The sequence below is a fragment of the Dendrobates tinctorius genome, unplaced genomic scaffold (assembly GCF_039654945.1).
Source record: "Dendrobates tinctorius isolate UK_male_01 unplaced genomic scaffold, ASM3965494v1 ptg000004l, whole genome shotgun sequence".
Taxonomy (NCBI): Eukaryota; Metazoa; Chordata; class Amphibia; order Anura; family Dendrobatidae; genus Dendrobates; species Dendrobates tinctorius.
In genome coordinates, this window is record NW_027361672.1 from 23,484,347 (window position 1) to 23,511,659 (window position 27,313).

Sequence of the window (27,313 nt, forward strand, 5' to 3'; positions counted from 1 at the left end):
TAACGATGTCCCAGCGATCTCACCAACGATCCGACATGATGGGATTGCTGGGACATCTTTAAGCTGATCGGTGGTGAGCTGTCACAAGACAGCCCCTCCAGCGATCAGGACCAGCGACGCTGGACGCTGGTTTCTAATGTAAACATCGGGTATCCAGGAGCTGCAGCTCCTGGATACCCGCTGTTTACTTTGGAAACTGGCGTACACGCTGGTTTCCAAGGTAAACATCGGGTATCTAAGAGCCGCGTGACTCCTGGATACCCGCTGTTTACCTTGGAAACCAGCATGTACGCCGGTTTCGAATGTAAACAGTGGGTATCCAGGAGCCACGGCTCCTGGATACCCGATGTTTACATTCGAAACCAGCATTGTTTACATTCGAAACCAGCATCCAGCGTCGCTGATCGCTGGTCTCTCGCTGCCACACGCAGCGATGCGCGCTGGCCAGCGGGAGACCGGCGATCGAAAAACGGCCCAGGCCGATGCTGCACGATCAGCGATAATCGGCAAGGGGGCCGGTTGCTGATCCCCATCACACAAAGCGATCTCGCTGGCGAGATCGCTGTGGCGCCACAAAATCAGTGATCTCGCTAGCGAGATCGCTGTGTGTGAAGGGGCCTTAAACCTAAGCTAATAACCCTATTCCCTATCTCTAATGTGCCCCACTACTCTAATCCCATTATTATCCTATACTAACCTCTATACTATCCCTACTTTTACACATATTAAACACACCACAATACAGTACATAAACAATACAGCACATTACACTAACATTAGCAAGCGACAAGGTGCCGCACGTAAGACAGGCGTACAGTATCTACAGGGGGGGAGACATTTGACGGACCCTGTCACCTCCTTACAATGCCACTACCAAGATGACTAATTGACTGGCAAGCAATCCCCGCATGTTTATTGGCTGATTAACAGGCGCCAAACATGCGAGGCAGGGATTAAAGCATCAAATCTGAGCACCAACCAATGCACGGCGAGTTCCGGGCACCCAGATACTTGAGTGATATCCAAGTATTGCCAAGCAAGTTCGCTCATCACTACTGTCTAGTAATGTAGAAAAATTATGGCTTTACTGTTCAAAATTCAATATGGGAGTCAATAGAGAAAACTTGTCTCAGTGTGTGACTGGTCACATTTCTATGGTTCCAGCAGATTTTAATTGTTGGTAGACCTCACTTTTATTTGTCTATTACACATAAGTGTTATGATCACAGAATAGACTTACATTATGTTTGGTCAGCTGAGCTGTACTGTATGTGCCTAGCTTATCCTTACTCTGATCCAACAAAACAACATTCCAAAATTTTTAGACGGCTGTATTCTGGTCAATATTTTCTGTCAGTATTTGCACAACTTTTGGACTTGACTTACAAATGCAAAAATACTGACCTAATTACTGCCATGTGAACAGGGCCAGTTTTAGACAAAGTGGACCCTGGGCAAAAGTTTAAAGTGGAGCCGCAAATGTTCAGATATTGCACCATCACACAAACATTTTGTAGTTACACCACTAGTTAAACTAGTTCAACAATATTAAAGTCATTCAACGTTTGTTTCCTGGCCTCTTTACACTGACTGAGGAAGAATGATGGGCACAGAATGATCACTAGTAGATCAATCTCTCCCCCTATAGTATCATGTTATTAGCAGCATATCGGCAGTTTTCACCGGGTGATGTGCTGCTGAGAACAATGATTTTTGTTCCAGCATAAACAAACCAGTCACTTGATGAACAGGCAGAACTTTACTTGTTTAGTATAATGCACCCCACAGTCATCCATATAGTATAATACACCCCATAGTCCTCCATACAGTATGATGCGCACCCCATAGTCCTCCATACAGTATAATATACCCCATAGAACTCCATATAGTATGATGCACAACCCATAGTCCACCATTCTGTATAATACACACCTCATAGTCCTCCGTGCAGTATAATGCACATCCCATAGTCCTCCATACGGTATAATACACACCTTTTGGTGCTCCATACAGTACAATGCACACCATAGTCCTCCATATAATACAACTCTGCCCCACACAGGAGTACAACGCAGCCCCATAGAATGTAATGCTGCCCCATAGAAAGCAATGCAGCCAGCCACCATAGAATATAATGCAGCCAGCCACAATAGAATGTAATTCAGCCTTCATAAAATGTTATGCAGCCAGCCTCCATAGAATGTAATGCAGCCAGCCTTCATAGAATGTAATGCAGCCAGCCCCCATAGAATGTAATGCAGCCAGCCCCCATAGAATGTAATGCAGCCAGACCACATAGAATGTAATACAGCCCCATAGAATGAAATGCAGCCAGCTCCCATACAATCAACAATGTGAATCCAGACAATCACCACCATCCAGAGCACAAAACATGAACCATGAAAGCAATTGGTTACGTTTAAATTAATTTTTATTAATTAATATTAAAAGTTAATGAACCAATTTAACAGCAAAAAGTCATATATCAGGTGCCTCTAAATTTAAAGGAAACAGAACCACCATGCAATGTATACATATAAAGATGAATAGACCATCCAATATAGATTACATAGAAAAAAAACCTTTTTGTACTATAGTTGAGAAAGGTAATTAAATTAATAATTTATCTTCATATTGGATATCTTTCAAAGGCCTATGTATAGATGAAATCACAAATCAATGTGCAAAGTACATATAAATTGTCTTTTTGTGCTAAGAATTATCACTCAAGAACATCTACTATAAAAGAAATATATGCACAAAATCCCTAAAGCTAAAGTTTTACCTGTTAGGAAGGAAAAAGTAGGCAGAGAATATAAGGTCACTACAGAGATATCTAATAAGCCAAATATAAGTGCTATTACATAAAATCCCCTATTAACAATTGTAAAAGAGAGTATACACAAATTATCCGTGTCAAAATAAATGTAAATGGAAAGTGGATACAGTGACTCTCTATGAGGAACAAAGTATAAGCGCTATTGCACAGCGTGTATACAATGGATCTCTATGGGAAACAAAGTGTGAGCGCTATTACACAGAGTGCATACAATGAATCTCTATGAGGAACAGAGTGTAAGCGCTATTGCACAGAGTGTATAAAATAAATCTCTATAAACAACAGAGTATAAGCGCTATTACACAGAGTATATATAATGGATCTCTATGGGAAACAAAGTGTGAGCGCTATTACACAGAGTGTATACAATGAATCTCTATGAGGAACAGAATGTAAGCACTATTGCACAGAGTATATAAAATAAATCTCTATAAAAAACAGAGTATAAGCACTATTACACAGAGTGTATACAATGGATCTCTATGGGAAACAAAGTGTGAGCACTATTACACAGAGTGTATACAATGAATCTCTATGAGGAACAGAATGTAAGCACTATTGCACAGAGTATATAAAATAAATCTCTATTAAAAACAGAGTATAAGAGCTATTGCACAGAGTATCTATATATATAAACGCCTTATCGTGTCTGTCTGTAACCGAAATCGCGGGACACTGATTGGTCGCGGCCACCAGGCCCCTGCCAGGCTGCAACCAATCAGCGACAGGTGCAGCTGTTTGTAATGGTAAGATGCGCCTGCCGCTGATTGGTCGCGGCCTCCAGGCCGCGAGCAATCAGCGGCAGGTGCAGGCCTAAATCTGTAAAAAAGAGAATTAAAATATAAAAAAGTTATTCTCACCTTCCGACGGCCCCCTGTCTTCTTTCCACGCGCCCGGCCTCGCGTTCCCAGTAATGCTTTGCGGCTTAGACCGCTGATGATGTCACTCTCGTGAGAGCAAGAAAGAAGACCGACGTCACTCTCGCGAGAGCGAGAAAGAAGACCGACATCATCAGTGGTCTAAGCCGCAAAGCATTACTGGGAACGCGAGGCCGGGCGCGTGGAAAGAAGACAGGAGGCTGTCGGAAGGTGAGAATAACTTTTTTTAATTTTTTAATATTTTTGTACAGGGCCGCGGCAGTGATTGGTCGCAGCTACAGGGCCGCGCTGCTGATTGGTCGCAGACAGAGGGCCGTGACGCTGAATGGTCGCGGCTACACGGAAAGGGGGGTGAAGGGACCATGCATACCAGAAAAGGGGGGTGAGGGAGCCATGCATACCAGGATAGGGGGTGAGGGGACCATGCATACCAGGACTGGGGGGTGAGGGGACCATGCATAGCATACCAGGATTGGGGGGTGAGGGGACCATGCATACCGGGATAGGGGGTTGAGGGGACCATGCATACCAGGATTGGGGGGTGAGGGGACCATGCATACCAGGATTGGGGGTAAGGGGACCATGCATACGAGGATTGGGGGGTGAGGGGACCATGCATACCAGGATTGGGGGGGGTGAGGGGACCATGCATACCAGGATTGGGGGGTGAGGGGATCATGCATACCAGGATTGGGGGTTGAGGGGACCATGCATACCAGGATAGGGGGGGGAGGGGATCATGCATACCACAAAAAAGGGGTGAGGGGACCATGCATACCAAGAAAGGGGGGTGAGGGGACCATGCATACCAGGAAAGGGGGGTGAGGGGACATGCATATCAGGATTGGGGGTGAGGGGACCATGCATACCAGGATTGGGGTGGTGAGAGGACCATGCATACCACGACTGGGGGGTGAGGGGACCATGCATACCCCAAAAGGGGAGTAAAAGGACCATGCATACCAGGATTCGGGGGGGGGGTGAGGGGACCATGCATATCAGGAAAGGGGGGTGAGGGGACCATGCATACCAGGAAAGGGCGGTGAGGATACCATGCATACCAGGATTGGGGGGTGAGGGGACCACACATATCAGGAAAGGGGGGTGACGGTGAGCATACATACCAGGATTGGGGTGTGAGAGGACCATGCATACCAAGAAAGGGGGTGAGGGGACCATGCATACCAGGATTGGGGGGTGAGGGGACCATGCATACCAGGATTGGGGGGTGAGAGGACCATGCATACCAGGACTGGAGGGTGAGGGGACCATGCATACCCCAAAAGGAGGGTAAGAGGACCATGCATACCAAGATTGGGGGGGTGAGGGGACCATGCATATCAGGAAAGGGGGGTGAGGGGACCATGCATACCAGGATAGGGGGTGAGGGGACCATGCATACCAGGAAAGAGGGGTGAGGATACCATGCATACCAGGATTGGGGGGTGAGGGGACCATACATACCAGGAAAGGGGGGTGACGGTGAGCATACATACCAGGATTGGGGTGTGAGAGGACCATGCATACCAGCAAAGGGGGGTGAGGGGACCATGCATACCAAGAAAGGGGGGTGAGGGGACCATGCATACCAGGATAGGGGGGTGAGGGGACCATGCATACCAGGATTGGGGGGTGAGAGGACCATGCATACCAGGATTTGGGGGTGAGAGGACCATGCATACCAGCAAAGGGGGGTGAGGGGACCATGCATACCAAGAAAGGGGGGTGAGGGGACCATGCATACCAGGATAGGGGGGTGAGGGGACCATGCATACCAGGATTGGGGGGTGAGAGGACCATGCATACCAGGATTTGGGGGTGAGAGGACCATGCATACCCCGAAAGGGGGGTAAGAGGACCATGCATACCAGGAAAGAGGGGTGAGAGGACCATGCATACCAGGATTGGGGGGTGAGAGGACCATGCATTCCAGGATTGGGGGGTGAGGGGACCATGCATACCCAGAAAGGGGAGTAAGAAGACCATGCATACCAGGAAAGAGAGGTGAGAGGACCATGCATACCAGGATTGGGGGGTGAGAGGACCATGCATTCCAGGATTGGGGGGTCAGGGGACCATGCATACCAGGATTTGGGGGTGAGAGGACCATGCATACCCCGAAAGGGGGTAAGAGGACCATGCATACCAGGAAAGAGGGGTGAGAGGACCATGCATACCAGGATTGGGGGGTGAGAGGACCATGCATTCCAGGATTGGGGGGTGAGGGGACCATGCATACCCAGAAAGGGGAGTAAGAAGACCATGCATACCAGGAAAGAGAGGTGAGAGGACCATGCATACCAGGATAGGGGATTGAGGGGATTGAGGGGTAGCATGCATATCAGGATTGGGGGTGAGAGAACCATACATATCAGGATTGGGGGGTGCATTATTGCATTATTATTAAATCTTCAAAAATAAACTGCATATATATTCTAGAATACCGGATGCGTTAGAATCTGGCCACCATATAGTATAAAATAAATCTCTATAAAAAACAGAGTATAAGCACTATTGCACAGAGTGTATACAATGGATCGCTATGGGGAACAGAGTGTGAGCGCTATTGCACAGAGTGTATACAATGGATCGCTATGGGGAACAGAGTGTGAGCGCTATTGCACAGAGTGTATATAATGAATCTCTATGAGGAACAGAGTATAAGCGCTATTGCACAGAGTGTATAAAATAAATCTCTATAAACAACAGAGTATAAGCGCTATTACACAGAGTGTATATAATGGATCTCTATGAGGAACAACGTGTGAGCTCTATTGCACAGAGTATATACAATGGATCTCTATGGGAAACAGAGTATAAGCGCTATTGCACAGAGTGTATACAATGGATCTCTATGGGGAACAGAGTATAAGCGCTATTGCACAAAGTGAATAAAATAAATCTCTATAAACAACAGAATATAAGCGCTATTGCACAGAGTGTATACAATGAATCTCTGTGAGGAACAGAGTGTAAGCACTATTGCACAGAGTGTATACAATAACCTTCTATAGGGAACAGAGTGTACTGTAAGTACTAATGCACATCAATAAGTTCAAAAGTTTCTCTACTAAGCATAAATGTGTAGGGAAGGTGACCTGACGGACGGACGGACGTGTCAGAATAGAGAGAGATAGGTTTGCACAGTTTAGACAGGTGTCAGTTACTACAGTGGGGAAACAGCTAGGAAAGTGTAGTGGACGTGCAATACCTTGGGTTGACCATTAGATGGCAGGGAGCAGTGTGAGCAAAGGACTTGACATCAGCTTAGGGCTTTAGAAACCGTTGGTCATGGGGGGCGGAGTTACAGTGACAGGGGACCGGGAGAGATATAAATACTGAGGGAGGGTTCCAGAAGATTCCAGTCCCCAGGGGGAGCTCCAGTGACAGGAGGACTACGACAGTTCGTGCGCTGTGAGGAAAACCGTACCAGGGGGACTGAGGAGAGAGAATGTCAGGGGGGTGGTCCTGACAAGAAGAACCGCAGAAGAGACAAGACACCGAGTGTGGGACACCGTGTTGGACACGATGACTGATCAGTGGAAGTGCTGTTGGTTTATAGGCCTAAGGCGGCCACAGTGACGGACCTGTCAGGAGCGTCGACAAGTGCAGAGGGGATGGTGTATGCATACACGTCCCCAGTATAGAGTACGGTGTGTAAGAAGCGGCCCTGGAAACAGAGGGCCGTGAGGTAAAGAAAGTGCGGTGTGCTCTGAGGCCGTCAGACGGACGGCGAGTGAAATAAACTTGGACCTGTTGCACCCAGAATCTGCCTCCATCTTGTCTCTGTTTTATCTCTGCGTGGTAAGAAGAGGGACCACCCCCCCCAGCTCGGCCTACCGACCCTACATTTGGCGTAGTCGACAGGATCACCGCCGCCAATACGCTATCTTCTGCGGCAGGCCTGCGTCTGAAGGACTGAGAAAAAACTTGAGCTGCTCTATTTTGGATTATAAACACCTGTGGACTACCAATTACTGACCTGTGGATTACAAATTGGGACGCTGTGGTGGATCTGTGTTGCTGCAGAGGATCCAAGGCAGCAGCTGATTCTGCCCAAGATGGCGGTATTACTCCAACACAGGAGAGAGGTCTGGGTGTTTGCCATGGTTCTGGATGGACTGGGGCCCCCTCCAACGTACCCCTGGGAGAAACGATATGTGCCAGGAGGCCTCAGGCGTCTGTAGTGGCGATGGCGTCGGGAGATCGAGTCCCACTGGGAGCCATGGACAGTCTTCCAGATCTCAGGCGGAGAAGAAGAGCGGTTGCGGACCCTACAGGAGCGGCCGCCAAAGACATCACCGGGAAGCCTCCCCGCGGAGCCCCTGAGCCTGGAGGCCAGCCCCGCCGGACGGCGGCGTGAAGGACAGAGACTGCGGGAGAAGCTGCGGGAAGATGTGACGGAGGCCGCGACGTCGGGGAAGGTGAGCGTTCCACCGCCTCTACCAGCGGCTCTGCCAGCGGCTCCGCAAGAAGTCCCTGCTACTCAGCTGCAGCACGCGGCCCCCTGTGTATCCAAAAGTCTGGCCGAAGAGGCCCTTACTGTTTACGCTGAGCTGGGCAGGGCCTCCGTTCCCGTTCCTGATTCATCATGCCCGGTGGCGCCACGTCTGGTGGCGCCGGTGCAGAGACTGTCTACAAAAGGCTCTGCTGCGTGTCCCCTGCCGGTAGCGACCTCATTCCCGGAATCGTCAGCTACTCCGGCTCCGTATGGAACTCCGGGTGCAGCCTATCCCACGGCCGCGGCTGTGCTGGCGTTGGAGCTGGCTGCGGCCTATGTGTCAGGCCTTGTGGCCCAAACTGTGAGAAATCTGGCTGTCCCTGCCCGCCACCCGGTCCCAGCGGCTGCTGGGCTGCTGACATCATCAGCCGCCTCTGCCCCGCCGTCATCCTCGGTTAAGTTCCGCCCACCGGACTCCAGGGCTCGTGCCGGACCCTCTGTTTGGGTCGCAGGAGTTATAAAGAAGAAGAGGGCCAGGGAGCAGGAAGTCTGGAGCCTGCTGCATGAGAGGGGAGAGGCTGGCATGGCGGCTGCACGATCCCCGGGACGGCTCGTTTATACTAACTCGCAGAAAGGGATACTTCTTGCATCCTGGGAGCTCCACGGTTGTGGGGTCCCTTGCTACCAGCCACCAGGAGATGGCTTGAACTGTTGGGAATTCGCTATCTGCATAACGGTGTAATTGGGACAGTTCGCGTCCAGGTTAAAGGAAAATGTTTTTCTTGTTATAAGTGTTGAAATTGGTTTGCCTGACATAGCGGGGATGCAAAAAGAAAAGTGCAAATGTTAAAGGAAGGGGGAGAAAGCCTGTTATATATTTTTTTTGTTTGTTTTGTTGGTTAAAAAGAAAAAAATGGTAAATGGAAAAAAAAAATAGAAAAAGGGGTACTATTGCTATTATAAAGTTGTTTTGTTGTATAATATGCAAAAGAAAATGCAACAGGTCCGGGTAAGGGAAGGTCTAAGGGACCAAAGGAAAGTGTGAGATCCGAAAGGGGTCTGGATGTGGAGGAGGTCTGGGAGATCGGGACGCCGACCATGACATATAACTGAAAGAAAGGAAAAAGAGATGGAAGACGTGAGAAAGACAGCCGTCCTAGGTCAGGTCCCCGACACCACGGACACCCCGGAAGAAAGAAGGCGGGCGCCGACAATGATCTGGTAGGTGTGAGGCCTCGATCATGGCGTACCGGATAGTGGAAGGTGACAGAAGGGGAGAGTAGGGGAAGGTACATGCCATAGAGAGAATATGGGTGTACCTAGCCCAATTTGAAAGACGTTGTCATGTGGCATGCGCGCTGGTGAGTAGCAGTAGGCTGCTCAGAGCATGGTGCTCCCAGTATGGTTCGGCCCCCGCAGGAAGTGGGTTTGGCCCAACAGCTGGTCCGACAACAGAGTGTAGGTGAAGCTTCAGAACGACGAAGGCAGGGATTACGAATTGTCGAGGACGACAATAGACAAAGGAAGGGAGAGTGTAGGGAAGGTGATCTGACGGACGGACGGACGTGTCAAAATAGAGAAAGATAGGTTTGCACAGTTTAGACAGGTGTCAGTTACTACAGTGGGGAAACAGCTAGGAAAGTGTAGTGGACGTGCAGTACCTTGGGTTGACCATTAGATGGCAGGGAGCAGTGTGAGCAAAGGACTTGACATCAGCTTAGGGCTTTAGAAACCGTTGGTCATGGGGGCGGAGTTACAGTGACAGGGGACCGGGAGAGATATAAATACTGAGGGAGGGTTCCAGAAGATTCCAGTCACCAGGGGGAGCTCCAGTGACAGGAGGACTATGACAGTTTGTGCGCTGTGAGGAAAACCGTACCAGGGGGACTGAGGAGAGAGAACATCAGGGGGGTGGTCCTGACAGGAAGAACCGCAGAAGAGACGAGACACCGGGTGTGGGACACCGTGTTGGACACGACGACTGATCAGTGGAAGTGCTGTTGGTTTATGGGCCTAAGGCGGCCACAGTGACGGACCTGTCAGGAGCGTCGACGAGTGCAGAGGGGACGGTGTATGCATACACGTCCCCAGTATAGAGTACGGTGTGTGAGAAGCGGCCCTGGAAACGGAGGGCCGTGAGGTAAAGAAAGTGCGGTGTGCTCTGAGGCCGTGAGATGGACGGCGAGTGAAATAAACTTGGACCTGTTGCACCCAGAATCTGCCTCTATCTTGTCTCTGTTTTATCTCTGCGCGGTAAGAAGAGGGACCACCCCCCCAGCTCGGCCTACCGACCCTACAAATGAGAGAGATAACCATATTATAATTACCTAGGCCAAAAAATAATAAAGTGCAGAGTGCTGGTGGTGTCTTTTCCTCACGCCCCCTGAGGAAGAAATGACGAAACGTGCAAAAGGGGGGGAGGAAAAGACTCCACCAGCACTCTGCACTTTATTATTTTTTGGCCTAGGTAATTATAATATGGTTATTTCTCTCATTTATACTTAGTAGAGAAACTTTAGAACTTATTAATATGCATTAGTACTTACACTACACTCTGTTCCCTATAGAAGGTTATTGTATACACTCTGTGCAATAGCGCTTATACTCTGTTCCTCACAGAGATTCATTGTATACACTCTGTGCAATAGCGCTCACACTCTATTCCCCATAGAGATCCATTATATACACTCTGTGCAATAGCGCTTATACTCTGTTGTTTATAGAGATTTATTGTATACACTCTGTGCAATAGCGCTCACACTTTGTTTCCCATAGAGATCCATTGTATACACTCTGTGCAATAGCGCTTATACTTTGTTCCTCACAGAGATTCATTGTATACACTCTGTGCAATAGCGCTCACACTCTATTCCCCATAGAGATCCATTATATACACTCTGTGCAATAGCGCTTATACTCTGTTGTTTATAGAGATTTATTGTATACACTCTGTGCAATAGCGCTCACACTTTGTTTCCCATAGAGATCCATTGTATACACTCTGTGCAATAGCGCTTATACTTTGTTCCTCATAGAGATCCATTGTATACACTCTGTGCAATAGCGCTCACACTTTGTTTCCCATAGAGATCCATTGTATACACTCTGTGCAATAGCGCTCACACTTTGTTTCCCATAGAGATCCATTGTATACACTCTGTGCAATAGTGCTTATACTTTGTTCCCCATAGAGAGTCACTGTATCCACTATACGGATAATTTGTGTATACTCTCTTTTACAATTGTTAATAGGGGATTTTATGTAATAGCGTTTATATTTGGCTTATTAGATATCTCTATAGTGACCTTATATTCTCTGCCTACTCTTTCCTTCCTAACAGGTAAAACTTTATCTTTAGGGATTTTGTGCATATACTTCTTTTATAGTAGATGTTCTTGAGTGATAATTCTTAGCACAAAAAGACAATTTATATGTACTTTGCACATTGATTTGTGATTTCATCTATACATAGGCCTTTGAAAGATATCAAATATGAAGATAAATTATTAATTTAATTACCTTTCTCAACTATAGTACAAAAAGGTTTTTTTTCTATGTAATCTATATTGGATGGTCTATTCATCTTTATATGTATACACTGCATGGTGGTTCTGTTTCCTTTAAATTTAGAGGCACCTGATATATGACTTTTTGCTGTTAAATTGGTTCATTAACTTTTAATATTAATTAATAAATATTATTTTAAATGTAACCAATTGCTTTCATGGTTCATGTTTTGTGCTCTGGACTGTGGTGATTTTCTGGATTCACATTGTTGATTTGATGTTCTGTTTAGAACCATATAATATTATAAGGACTTTCTTATATTGATTTCTCCAGCTCCCATACAATGTAATGCAGCCCCCATAAAATATATTGCAGCCCCATAGAATGTAATGCAGCCAGCTCCCATATAATGTAATGCAGCTAGCCCCCATATAATGTAATGCAGCCCCCATAGAATGTAATGCAGTCCCCATAGAATGTAATACAGCCCCTATAGAATGTAATGCAGCTGGCTCCCATAGAATATAATGCAGGCAGTTGTCATAGAATGTAATGCAGCCAGCCCCCATAGAATATAATGCAGCCCCCATAAATAAATACAATACTCACCTCTCCTCATTCCCTGCTGCAGTGTGTCTCCTCACTTCAGCAGCTTCACTGCCCGGCACAGTGTGGTGCACAATGATGTCATCATGCATGCTGCGTCAGATGCAGAAGTTGATGATGGTAGAGGGAGCATCACGTAGCGCTCTCTACTCCATCAATGCTTTCAACTGTATCAGGATCTATGATGCCGATACAGTTGAATGCCCAATTATGACTCACGGGCCCCAAAGTGCCCACATGGTCTACCGCTATTAATGGTATGCCACTGCGGCCCGGGGGCTATGGGGGTCTTAGGCAGCTGCCTAGTCTGCCTTCTCCTAATGCCGGCCTTGCATGTGACTGACACTTCATACACACAATGTTTTCCTTTTTAATATAAAAAATGCCACAAACATGATGTTTTGAGACATTTTGGTGGCAGATTTATTTTGGTGCAGTTTTGTGCTAGATAAAAAGTCTAACCCAGAGCATACTGTGGGTCGTGGGGATACTACAACAGACAGGGGCTAGAAGATCACAGTGTCTGGTTCCACAAACCCCTTCACTTATTAGATCTGCTTCACTTTCCTTTTAAAAGTGCTGTGGTATTGTAAGGGTTAAATTGTTCAGTCTGCCTCCTGGAGCTCTCTGTCCCAAATAGTCTCAGCTGTTCTGTGCTAACCACTCCTCTCAGACATATAAAGTGGGGAAAGTAAGTATTTCATACTCTGCCAATTTTGCAAGGTTTCCCCACTTACAAAGAATGTAGAGGTCTGTAATTTTTACAGTTCAACTGTGCGAGACAGAATCTAAAAACAAAATCCAGAAAATACCATTGTATGATTTTTAAAAAATTAAATTGCATTTTATTGCCTAAAATAAGTATTTGATTACCTACCAACCAGCAAGAATTCTGGATCTCACAGACCTGTTAGTTTTTCTTTAAGAAGCCCCCATACTCTGCACTCTTTACCTGTATTAATTGCACGTGTTTGAACTCATTATCTGTAGAAGAGACACCTGTTCACATAATTAATCACACTCTAACCATATCCACCATGGCCAAGACCATGGTGACCGAAAAACTGTCTAAGTACACCAGGGACAAAATTGTAGACCTGCACAAGGCTGGGACGGGCTACAGGACAATAGGCAAGCAGCGTGGTGAGAAGGCAACAACTGTTGGCACATTTATTGGAAAATGGAAGAAACACAAGATGACTGTCAATCTTCCTCTGTTAGGAACGGCGGAACGCACTAAATAAAAATAATAAAGTGTGTTCACCACTCGGGGTCCACCGTGCAGTAGGTGATATAATCGCTGCTAAGTGGTGGCAGGAGTAATATGGCGGTAATGCGCACAGGGTTAAACGTCACCCAGGTGCACAGAGCAATCTCTGTTAAATCACAGAGATGCCAAATGAACACAAGTACACAGACTGAGCCTGTGGAGGTCACAGTACTCAGTATAAATACACACACAGTATCCGGTCACAGGAGTAGCCCAAGACGGCGGTACTACGTACGTCTAGACCTACCATGTGTGCGGCGTCGCAGCTGCAGATGCTAAGGAGAGCTGCTACTGCAGCGCGGCGTGGACACTGCCGCTAAACGACAAAGCTATGATGCAAGCGCAATGTCGGACGCTAGCAGCTGTGACTGTTGCAGCAGTGGAGCGCTGGCGCTGATTCTAACTCAGTCCCTAACCACATACATAATATCAGAGGGAAGGGGTTTTATAATGAGTCATTCACCAGAATCATACATCCATCCTCATACACACAGCAGCAAGTAAGTCTATACTAGCGCATGGCGGAACAGCCATGCGCGCCTTTTATAGCAGCTGGGACCTTCAGCAAGCCTCCAGATCTCTGAGATGGACCAATGAAATCTGGAGTGGGACCTGAGCACATGACTCCCGATCTCCAATGGGAGATCGTCCCATGAGCATGCTCAGTAGGAGGACAGAAGGACTTAGCCTCAGGAGAGATTTGCTGCAAGGCAATCTCCTCTGCAATCTCCTCTGCAGTAGATAAACAGCAGGAGACTGCAGAATGTGAAGGTCTGGATCCCTACGGAGTAAACGCAGAAATCCAACGCCTAAAGGTACTGTCACACTTAGCGAAGCACCAGCGATCCCGACCAGGGAAATGACACAGTCAGGATCGCTGGTGCATCGCTAAGTGGTCGCTAGTGAGCTGCAACACAGGCAGATCTCACCGGCGACATAGCAGGGGTCGGGGGTCGCTACTTACCTGTCAGACAAGGCGATCCTGACGTCCTTCACCCGCATTCTCGCGTCGCTCGTCGGCGCCACAGGAAGCTGATGACGAGAAACGGTCCAGGACATTCTCCCGCGATCAGTGATGAGCAGCGGGGGAGCCGGTCGGAGGTAAGTATCAGACATAGCGATATCGCTAGCAATATCGCTATAACGTCACAAAATCGGTGACGTTATAGCGATATTGCTAGCGATATCGCTTAGTGTGACAGGCCCTTAGCATCCTCAGTATGGTGCTCTATGCAAGATCTCGCCTAGTGGGGTAAGGATGATTCTGAGAAAAGTCAGGAATTAACCCAGAACTACACAGGAGGACCTGGTTAATGAGCTGAAGAAATCCGGGACCACAGTCTCAAACATCACCATTATTAACACACTACACCGTCATGGAATAAAATCCTGCAGGGCACACAAGGTCCCCCTGCTCACATCAGCACATCTACAGGCCTATTTGAAGTTTGCCTATGACCATCTAGATGATCCAGAGGAGGCATGGGAGAAGGTCATTTGGTCAGATGAGACCAAAGTATAACTTTTTTGCATCAACTACACTTTACATGTTTGGAGGAAGAAGGATGAGTACAAACCCAAGAACACCATCCCAACCATGAAGCTGGTGGGGGAAACATCATACTTTGGGGGTGCTTTTCTGCAAAAGGGCGAGTATGACTGCATTGTATTGAAGAAAGAATGGATGGATGGAGTCACGTATCGCAAGATTTTGGCCAACAACCTGCTTCCCTCAGTAAGAGCATTGAAATTGGGTCAGACTGGGTCTTCCAGTATGACAATGACCCAAAACACACAGCCAGGGCAACTAAGCTGTGGCTCCGTAAGAAGCACTTCAAGGTCCTGGAGTGGCCTAGGCAATCTTCAGACCTAAACCCAATGGAAAATCTTTGGAGGGAGCTGAAACTCAATGTTGCCCAGCGACATTCCCGAAACCTGAAAGATCTGGAGAAGATTTATATGGAGGAGTGGGCAAAAATCCCTGCTGCAATGTGTGCAATCTTGGTCAAGAACTACAGGAAACGTCTGACCTCTGTAATTGCAAACAAAGGTTTCTGTGACAAATATCAAGTTCTGTTTTTTTATTGCATGAAATACTTATTCCATACAATAAAATGCAAATTAATTGTGTAAACATCATACAATGTAATTTTCCGTATTTTTTTAGATTGTCTATCAAAGTTGAACTGTACCTCCAATAAAATTACAGACGTCTCATTCAATTGTAGGTGGGAAAACTTGTAAAATCGGCATTGTATCAAATACTTATTTTCCCCACTGTATGCTCACTACTTGCACTAGAAAGTTGCTGGTGATAGCTTACAACTTCCTGGTTTATTGTTGAATAAGTAGTCTTAAGGCCCCATCTCACATAGCGAGATCGCTAGCGAGATCACTGAAGCGTCACCGATTTTGTGATGCAACAGCGACCTCGCCAGCGATCTCGCTATGTGTGACACGTTGCGGCGACCAGGCCCCCGCTGCGATGTCGCTGATCATGCTCGAATGTCCTGGGTCATTTTTTGATTGCTGATGTCCCACTGGCCAGCGCGTATCGCTGTGTTTGACGCTGACGAGCGACCTCATTAGTGACTCAGAAATCATGGACGCAGGTGGGAGTCGTCAGAATCACTGCTGTGTGACAAGGTCCCAACGACCGCCGAGGTCATCATATGGATCGCTGGATCGTTGCTGCATCGTTGGGTAAGTCTGCCTGTTTGACGGCCATGTAGCGATCATGTAGCGACGCACCAGTGATCCTTACCAGGTCGTATCGTTGTCGAGATCGCTGGTGCGTCGCGTAGTGTAAAGGTACCCTTTGGAGCAGTCCCTTGGTTTTGTTTTCAGGAGATATCTGTTTGGATTTGGTATTGTGTGTTTATCATAATCCTCTTCCCATTTAATTTGCCCCTCCTACTTTTCCCTTGATTTCCATTCTGTTGTTTTGTGAGTACCTTTGTATGAGTGTAGTTTTCTCTTATCCATGTATGTTTCTCCTGTCTGTTTGTGTTATCCTATACACCTCTGTCCCATACCTTCTTGGGTGGGGGAAGAAACAGATAAGTATGCATATGGGAGAAAATCAAAGTACGAGACCCCGGCATCTCCACCATCATGGGTAATCTGGAGAACAGGGATAGCCAAGGGTCCTCCTAGATTTAGGAACAGGGAAGGAGCCCGCTTCCCCCGGAAATCCTACTACAGCATTGTGACATTGTGATGAAAGAAAAACGTTTAACAAACCTTGTTGGTCCGGTCCACATGTGACTGTGCAAAGATATTGCAGTCCATAGATGTATGGTGATTGTACAGCTGCAGCTGTTGGGAGTCAGTTATCCTGATACCACAGACTCCTTATAGAGAAGGAAAAGATGGTTTTTAATAATCTCTGACTTTCTGATCACTGTATATACAGTTCTGAACAGACACTGTTTATACAGTTTAAGTGTCACAGTGTGACTGTGGGATATCAAGGGACAATGGGCTGCTATTCTGCTTCTCAGGCTAGGGAACCCTGGCATATCCCGGTCCCCAGGATTACCCCTTATGGTTGGGAAGCCTGGGTTTGGTTCCTCCTTCTGCTCCTAAATTACACTAATTTGTCTCTTCCCCTCCCCTAACCTTGGAGGTAATGTAGAAGTGCATGGAAAAACACAAACAAGACAGACAGGGAAAAACAGAAGCACAGTCATACCACACTCTCATAGGATTAAACACTAAGGAACAAGAAGTGTTAAGCCAGTCAGAGAGAGAAGCAACACAAAAACACAAAGGAAAAGGAAAGGCTACACCAAAAAACACTTGCAACCAACTCAGAAATAACTGCCAGTAAACCTTGATATGTCCAACTCTCTAGACCAGAATAGACAAAGTATAGCTGGCATTACCTGAATAGTCTAGCCAGAATATATTGGAAGAAAGAAGATATGACTGGTTCTCCCACAGCATTTGACCAAAGGAGATTAACTGGCCCAGCAGAGATTTAAATCTTACTCCCCTGCTTTGGCGCTACAAGTCTATGAGTCAACACCCTAGTCTCTCTCCACTGATTATATTCATCAATGAAGTTAAAAGGAAGAGTGCAAGAATTTGTGGATTCTACAAACCCTGATGCCACCATGACATTTGGTGATACTTGCAAAAACCTCTTTGTGACATTAAGAAGCATTAACTTTCTCCTGTCATAGCAATCATTTAATCACTTGGTGCTGGAAGGGAAAAAGCTGCTGGGACCACATCAACTCTGCAGTGCAAGCTGCATTTGTTCTGTAACTGGGGCTAATATACCAGTCCCAATTACAGGGAAATCAGCAATGTAAAAAAACGTATTTAACAGTCAAAATGTCTCCCAAAGGACTTTTAAGACCTTCTGGGGAATTAAGTGGGGAATTATGTTTGAAATAAATTAAAAAAAAATAAAGTAAAAAAAAAAATACAAAATACATTTTCTAACAAATAAATTCATTGTCATCTTCTCTTTCAACTTTTGCCACTGATGAAAAATACCAAATCTCAAATCCAAAAAAGCATATAATAAAAACAGTAATAAAAATAATTGTCATGGAAAAAGGAATACAATTTAAAATGTATCTTACGGGCCTTTTGTGGTGTTGCAAAATATAGGCAAAAAAAACAAACAAGCATGAATATACAAAACTGCATAAAAATTAAACCCCCTGTATCATGAAAAAAACAAAAATTATTTGAATACCCAATCAAGAAAAAAATAGAGCACTTAAAATTGTATGCACAAAAAAAACTAAATTGTGCCTGGTTATAAATAAATGAAAGTGTACTTGATTCTGTGTATGTTTTTAGCAATGTACCGTATATCATGATAACATTTATTTTTGCAATGTATTTTAGGTTTAGTTCTCACGATGAATTCTTAGTGCGTTTTTGACACTGCATATTTTCATTGCGCCAAAAATGCAGTGTCTTTATAGTTCCAGCAAAGTGGATGAGAAAGATGGAAATCTCATACCTTTTTTGTTTTTTTTACTTAGCGTAAAGTGACAGGCGGTGCGTGTTTGAAAATCTGCAATGTCAATTTCTCTTGTGTGTACACTGAGTTTTATGTGCAGAAAATCTACAAGTAAAAAATGCCTATAGGTGCATCTCACAAAATTAGAATATCATCAAAAAGTTAATTTATTTCAGTTCTTCAATACAAAAAGTGAAACTCATATATTATATAAAGTAATTACAAACAGAGTGATCTATTTCAAGTGTTGATTTCTGTTAATGTTGATGATTATGGCTTACAGTCAATGAAAACCCAAAAGTCATTATCTCAGTAAATTAGAATAATTTATAACTAGCTTGAAAAAAAGATTTTAAAATCCGAAATGTTGGCCTACTGAAATGTATGTTCAGTAAATGCACTCAATACTTAGTCGGGATTCCTTTTGCATCAATTACTGCATCAATGCGGCGTGGCATGGAGGCGATCAGTCTGTGGCACTACTGAGATGTTATGGAAGCCCAGGTTGCTTTGATAGCAGCCTTCAGCTTGTCTGCATTGTTGGGTCTGGTGTCTCTCATCTTCCTCTTGACAATACCCCATAGATTCCCTATGGGGTTAAAGTCAGGCGAGTATGCTGGCCAATCAAGCAAAGTGATACTGTGGATTTTAAGCCAGGAATTGGTACTTTTGGAAATGTGGACTGCCTAGTCCTGCTGGAGAAAAAATAATTACATTTTCATCTCCAAAAAACTTATCGGCAGAGGGAAGCATGAAGTGCTCTAAAATTTCCTGAAATCCTGAAAATGAGCAGTCATGAAGTCCAAAATTACAATAGTATCTTTACTAAACATAAAAAAGGATCATACAAACAGACGGACATAAAGGGCTAAAAGATGGTACCATGATGGCACCAGCATCAAACACTTTGCCCAAGGAGGGTATGTCCAAGGGGTCACAGCATCCACAGTAACAAAAGTAAACCTCCGTTCAGTATGATTATATTGTGATAAATATTGCAATTATTGCACAGGTATCCAGAGGGTTAAATAACTATATCAGGGCACTACCTTATGTGGGATGAACTGCTCTCCCGGACAGACCTGCCCACCCCGGGAGAGCAGTTCATCCCACATAAGGTAATGCCCTAATATAGTTAGTTAACCCTCTGGATACCTGTGCAATAATTGCAATATTTCTCACAATATAATCATACTGAACGGAGGTTTACTGTTAGGCGTCGGGTTCCTGCAGTGGCACAGCAGGAATCCATAGCCTCACATTCAGCGGTCTCCCATTCTCCATTGACCGCAGAGGAGCTTGCTCAGCAGCCCCGTCGTTTCCGACGCTCTGCTCAGACCAGATCTTTGGGTCTGGCTGTTGCTGCCACCTCTGTGCCAGCAATAGCAACGCAGGCTGATCAGCAGCAAGCCACTCCAAAGGCTAAGTCCTTCTGTCACTCCACTGAACATGCTCACGAGACGAGCTCCCATTGGAGATCGGGAGTCACATGCACAGGTCCTTCTCCAGATCTGATTGGTCCATCTCAGGGATCTGGAAGCTTCCGGAAGGTTCCGATTATAAAAGGTTCGCATGGCCGCTCAGCCATGCGCTAGTATAAACTCTAGTTGCTACCTGTGTGAATGATGATGAATGCATGGACTTGCAAATGACTCATTAAGATTACCCACCAGACAGCACCCCTTAGGCTCTCAATCCCACCATCTCACCATGAGACGCTGTCCCTGCTCATTATGCCAGAGGACATCGACCAGGTGCTCCTCGGAGTTCCCTGGATCCGTTGCCTTTCCCTTCATATAGAGTGGTCCTCGGGGAGAATACTGGGATAGAGCAAGGACTGTGTGGGAAGGTGCATGGGGAGCAGCGTCCAAGTAGCCTCTGCGGAGGTGCCCGTGGATCTTTCCGCGGCCTCCACTGAGAATCTGAGGACCGTGGCTCCGGGTTGAGTCCACCAAATTTACGCCGCAATACATTGGTCCCTTCAAAATCCTCGAGCGGATCAGCTCCGTGGTCTATAGTCTGGCTCTTCCACCACACTGGGCCATCTCTGACACCTTCCACGCATCCCTTCTCAAACCTGTTCACATGTCCCGGTTTTCGAGTCATCTGCCGGGACATCAGACTTGTCTTCGGACGAATTTGAGGTCAACGCTATTGTGGGACGCAGGGTGGTGCATGGCAAAAAGTTTTATTTGGTGGATTGGAAGGCTCAGAGGGGAGAGGGCCCTAGGAGGGGGGGTAATATTAGGCGTCGCTGTCATGATACCAGTGCTGGGTGAACCGCACTGCTGGGGTTAATGTTCTGACCTCAGTGCAGACTCTCACCTCCACACCTGGGACCTATTATGGTGGCCTCTCATTGGTTCTGGGGAGGCTTCTTATAGCCTCAGGAAGCTCCCATCCCCCGTCAGTTATACTTTCGCCCTTGGCATTGTGTGGTGAGTGTGTTAGTGCTGTGTTCTGGTTGCTTGATAATCTGTGTATGACTCGGTCTGTTCTCTGGATATTGCTTTGGATTCTGCCTGGTACCTTCTACGTCTGTTTGGCTTTGATTGGCTTTGATTTCTGATTGGCCCTGACTATCCGTTCTGTCTCATCCCTGGTACTTTACTGATATCTTGTGTATGACCTTTGGCTTGTCAGACCTCCCATCTGTTTATCCCTCCTGTACCTCGCTTGTCTGTACTGTGCATGACCCCCACTTTGCCCGACTTTGAGTTTTCTACCTTCTTTGAAAGCAGGATGCTAAGCCCCGCCCCCTTGCAGTCACATGACCGTTCACATGACCGTAGGTCCTGTGCCGGCTTGCTAAACTTCTACATTCAGGTCCTGTGCATCTTTATTTTCTGACTGTTCTTGTCCCCAGGGTGAGTCCCTGCTTAGCGGAGGCTGTACGCCGACGCTGTCAGGACCCTGACATTATAACTGACCATTAAGTTTTTTGGGTTTTTTTATGCAGAGAGGTATGGATCCTATACAGTCTCCGGCTGACCAGATGAAAAGTCTGAGTCAGATGTTTCAGGGTTTATCTCTGGAGCAGCAAGCTCTGGCTCGTTCTCAGCAGCAGGTTTCTGAGACAGTGCGGGGAGCTCTAGCTGCTGGGTCTCTGGGGGCTGGGGCGAGTGATGTTGTTTTAGTGTCCCCAGAACCACCTGTTAAACTGCCTGACTTTTTTTCTGGAAACAAAAAGGAGTTCAGGGTCTTCATGGAGGGGTGCAAACTTTTTTTTAGTTTGAGACCACGTTCCTCTGGGGACGAAAGTCAGAAGGTTGGGGTCATTATGTCTCTGTTAAGAGGGTCCCCACAAGCTTGGGCTTTCTCCCTTCCTCCCACTGCCCCTGAGAGAGTGTCTGTGAATGCATTCTTTGAAGCCCTCGAGCACATTTATGATGAGCCTGACCGAGTGCGATTGGCAGAGGACATGGTGATGAGCGTCTGTCAGGGGAAACACTCAGCTGAGTGGTTTTGTACTGAATTTCGCCGCTGGGCCGCAGAGGTCTCTTGGAATGACGCCGCACTCCGAGGACTCTTTCATAGAGGCTTGTCCGAGCGGCTGCAGAATGCCTTGGCATTACATCCCCCACCTAACTCTCTCGAGGACGCCATGACCCAGGCCGTCCGGATGGACCGCAGGCTGTGGGCCAGAGGGGTGATGCAGGTGGAAACTCCATTGTTCCCCAGTGGAAAAGACACTGCCCCTGAGCTCATGGATGTAGGCGCCCTCTCCCAGAAGGATACGGAGAGGAAACAGCGGAAGGACAAACAGTTATGCTTTTACTGCGGTAAAACGGGACATTGGAAAAGGGAGTGTCCTGATTGCCCGTCTTCAACCCGGTCGGCGGGAAACGACTAGGTCTGGGTAGTCAACGGGGAGAATACTCAGACCCTCAGGTACCCTTTTCCTCGTTTTCTAAAGTGTTACTGCATGTGGAACTGTTTGTGGACGGTAGTTCTTTTTCCTCTACAGCCTTCGTGGACTGCGGATCATCGATTAACCTCATTGACTCCCAATTGGTCACACACTGTAAGATAGGGACAGTTAGGCTCAAGGTTCCGATCAAGGTGATGGCCATTGACTCCTCTCCACTCACTAAGGGAATTCTCTTTATGTCTAACTTGTTTTCGCTTAGAGTGGGCGCTACTCATGTGGAAAACCTAAGTTGTTTTGTTCTGCACAAACGACCTGCAGGGTTGGTGTTGGGCATGCCCTGATTACAATGTCATAACCCAGTTATTAACTGGAAAACGGGGGAGATTGTTCAATGGGGTTTAATGATTTTAAGTTATGTGATAAATCCGCACTGTTGGTTGAACCTGTTAAATCTGTGTCTGTATCATCTGTCGAGCTGGAAGGTATTCCGGAATGCCTGAAGGACTTCAAAGATGTATTCTCCAAAAGCGAGGCCGAGACGTTACCGCCACATAGACCCTTTGACTGCGCTATTGAGCTGGTCCTGGGGGCTAAATTACCTAAAGCCCGTCTGTTTAATTTGTCCGGTCCTGAGCGCTTGGATATGAAGGAGTACATTGCTGAAAGTCTGCACAAAGGACACATACGTCCTTCAGTCTCACCTGTGGCAGCAGGTTTCTTTTTTGTAAAGAAAAAAGATGGCGGGTTACGTCCCTGTCTAGATTTTCGGGAGCTTAGTCAGATTACGGTACGGAATACGTACCCCCTTCCGTTGATTCCCGATTTGTGTATCCAACTATCAGGGGCAAATTGGTTTTCTAAACTGGATCTTCGGGGCCATATAATTTGATAAGGCTCCGAGAGGGGGATGAATGGAAAACCGCGTTCCTCACGACCGAGGGACTGTTTGAAAATTTAGTCATGCCATTTGGTCTTACCAACGCCCCCGCCATATTTTAGAATTTCATCAACGTGGTATTCTCGGATCTCCTTGGTCGTTTTGTCGTTATCTACTTAGATGATATTTTGATATACTCCTCCTACAAGCATTCTCATTTGGAACATGTACGAACTGTTCTCCAAGACTGAGAGAAAATCATCTGTATGCCAAATTGGAGAAATGTGTATTCTGTGTGCAAGAATTGTCTTTTTTGGGATTAATTGTATCCGGTGAGGGTTTTCGCATGGACCCCAAGAAGGTGCAGGCCATTGCGGATTGGGTGCAACCCCGAGATCTTAAGGGTCTTCAGCGCTTCTTGGGGTTCGCCAATTATTACCGCAAATTTATCCGGGGGTTTTCGCAAGTGGTCAAACCTCTCACTAGAGTTGAGCGACTTTTGCTTTTTTAGGGTCGCGTTTCGTTTCGTGAAACCCGACTTTTCCAAAAGTCGGGTCGAGCAAGATCGTCCGATTATAGGGAAAAGTCGGGGTCGTCCCGAAACACGAAACCCAATGTAAGTCAATGGGGAAGAAAAGTCGGCAGTGAGAGGAGGACAGGAAACACACCTACAGTGCCCATTTGAATGCCAAAAGCATCAATTCTTCTTACTTAAGCTTGTCAACCTTAATTAACTTCATAATACAAGTTACGCACTGAAAAATGGGGGTTATTTGGCTAAATTTGTGGGGGGGGAGGGCTGGCTGCAGGTTTTCATGTGCCCTGGGCGAAAGAGCGCCCCTTTAACACATACCACAACTCATCATGCTCCGATACGGCAGAGAAATAGCGGTATAGTACAATGAAAAATACCTCACTTTTTACATCTCATGACGAGGCCCATCTATTTCTCCATACAAAATCATTGGTCCCATATAATGTTTGAAACAGTATATGATGAGCTCCACATAATGCTACAGTATATGTTGGTCCCCATGGATGAAGCTCCACTGTCTTATGGGCCCAAATAATGCTCCAAACATAATGGGCCCCATTTCTACTGCTCTAGTGTATAATGGGCCCTGTAAATGCTGCTCCAGTGTCTGATGTCCACCTTTGGAATGTTCCAGTGTATGGTGGGCCCCATCTATCATTCTCCAGAGTATAGTGCTCCCCAAAAATTGCTGTCCCAACATAGAAAACAATCAAATAAGTCTCCTCGCTAGGGAATCCCTGTACTTGTCTGGACAGGTGCTGTAGCTTGCTTAACAGCTCGTCAGCCGTTCTCACGCCCAGTATGGATTGCACGTGATTGCACAGAGGTTAGAAAGGGTACCGTATCCCTGGATAACATGTATGGATAGCGTACACATTCAAAATATATGTCTATACAGCATGAGGCAGGCTCAGACGGTGTTAGGCCCAGTATGGATTGCACGTCATTGCACAAAGGTTAGAAGGGGTACCGTATCCCCGGATAACATGTATGGATAGCGTACACATTCAAAATATATGTCTATACAGCATGAGGCAGGCTCAGACGGTGTTAGGCCCAGTATGGATTGCACGTCATTGCACAAAGGTTAGAAGGGGTACCGTATCCCCGGATAACATGTATGGATAGTGTACACATTCAAAATATATGTCTATACAGCATGAGGCAGGCTCAGATGGTGTTAGGCCCAGTATGGATTGCACGTCATTGCACAAAGGTTAGAAAGGGTACCGTATCCCTGGATAACATGTATGGATAGCGTACACATTCAAAATATATGTCTATACAGCATGAGGCAGGCTCAGACGGTGTTAGGCCCAGTATGGATTGCACGTCATTGCACAAAGGTTAGAAGGGGTACCGTATCCCCGGATAACATGTATGGATAGCGTACACATTCAAAATATATGTCTATACAGCATGAGGCAGGCTCAGACGGTGTTAGGCCCAGTATGGATTGCACGTCATTGCACAAAGGTTAGAAGGGGTACCGTATCCCCGGATAACATGTATGGATAGCGTACACATTCAAAATATATGTCTATACAGCATGAGGCAGGCTCAGACGGTGTTAGGCCCAGTATGGATTGCACGTCATTGCACAAAGGTTAGAAGGGGTACCGTATCCCCGGATAACATGTATGGATAGTGTACACATTCAAAATATATGTCTATACAGCATGAGGCAGGCTCAGACGGTGTTAGGCCCAGTATGGATTGCACGTCATTGCACAAAGGTTAGAAAGGTTACCGTATCCCTGGATAACATGTATGGATAGCGTACACATTCAAAATATATGTCTATACAGCATGAGGCAGGCTCAGACGGTGTTAGGCCCAGTATGGATTGCACGTCATTGCACAAAGGTTAGAAGGGGTACCGTATCCCCGGATAACATGTATGGATAGCGTACACATTCAAAATATATGTCTATACAGCATGAGGCAGGCTCAGACGGTGTTAGGCCCAGTATGGATTGCACGTCATTGCACAAAGGTTAGAAGGGGTACCGTATCCCCGGATAACATGTATGGATAGTGTACACATTCAAAATATATGTCTATACAGCATGAGGCAGGCTCAGATGGTGTTAGGCCCAGTATGGATTGCACGTCATTGCACAAAGGTTAGAAAGGGTACCGTATCCCTGGATAACATGTATGGATAGCGTACACATTCAAAATATATGTCTATACAGCATGAGGCAGGCTCAGACGGTGTTAGGCCCAGTATGGATTGCACGTCATTGCACAAAGGTTAGAAGGGGTACCGTATCCCCGGATAACATGTATGGATAGCGTACACATTCAAAATATATGTCTATACAGCATGAGGCAGGCTCAGACGGTGTTAGGCCCAGTATGGATTGCACGTCATTGCACAAAGGTTAGAAGGGGTACCGTATCCCCGGATAACATGTATGGATAGCGTACACATTCAAAATATATGTCTATACAGCATGAGGCAGGCTCAGACGGTGTTAGGCCCAGTATGGATTGCACGTCATTGCACAAAGGTTAGAAGGGGTACCGTATCCCCGGATAACATGTATGGATAGTGTACACATTCAAAATATATGTCTATACAGCATGAGGCAGGCTCAGACGGTGTTAGGCCCAGTATGGATTGCACGTCATTGCACAAAGGTTAGAAAGGTTACCGTATCCCTGGATAACATGTATGGATAGCGTACACATTCAAAATATATGTCTATACAGCATGAGGCAGGCTCAGACGGTGTTAGGCCCAGTATGGATTGCACGTCATTGCACAAAGGTTAGAAGGGGTACCGTATCCCCGGATAACATGTATGGATAGCGTACACATTCAAAATATATGTCTATACAGCATGAGGCAGGCTCAGACGGTGTTAGGCCCAGTATGGATTGCACGTCATTGCACAAAGGTTAGAAGGGGTACCGTATCCCCGGATAACATGTATGGATAGCGTACACATTCAAAATATATGTCTATACAGCATGAGGCAGGCTCAGACGGTGTTAGGCCCAGTATGGATTGCACGTCATTGCACAAAGGTTAGAAGGGGTACCGTATCCCCGGATAACATGTATGGATAGCGTACACATTCAAAATATATGTCTATACAGCATGAGGCAGGCTCAGACGGTGTTAGGCCCAGTATGGATTGCACGTCATTGCACAAAGGTTAGAAAGGGTACCGTATCCCTGGATAACATGTATGGATAGCGTACACATTCAAAATATATGTCTATACAGCATGAGGCAGGCTCAGACGGTGTTAGGCCCAGTATGGATTGCACGTCATTGCACAAAGGTTAGAAGGGGTACCGTATCCCCGGATAACATGTATGGATAGCGTACACATTCAAAATATATGTCTATACAGCATGAGGCAGGCTCAGACGGTGTTAGGCCCAGTATGGATTGCACGCCATTGCACAAAGGTTAGAAGGGGTACCGTATCCCCGGATAACATGTATGGATAGCGTACACATTCAAAATATATGTCTATACAGCATGGG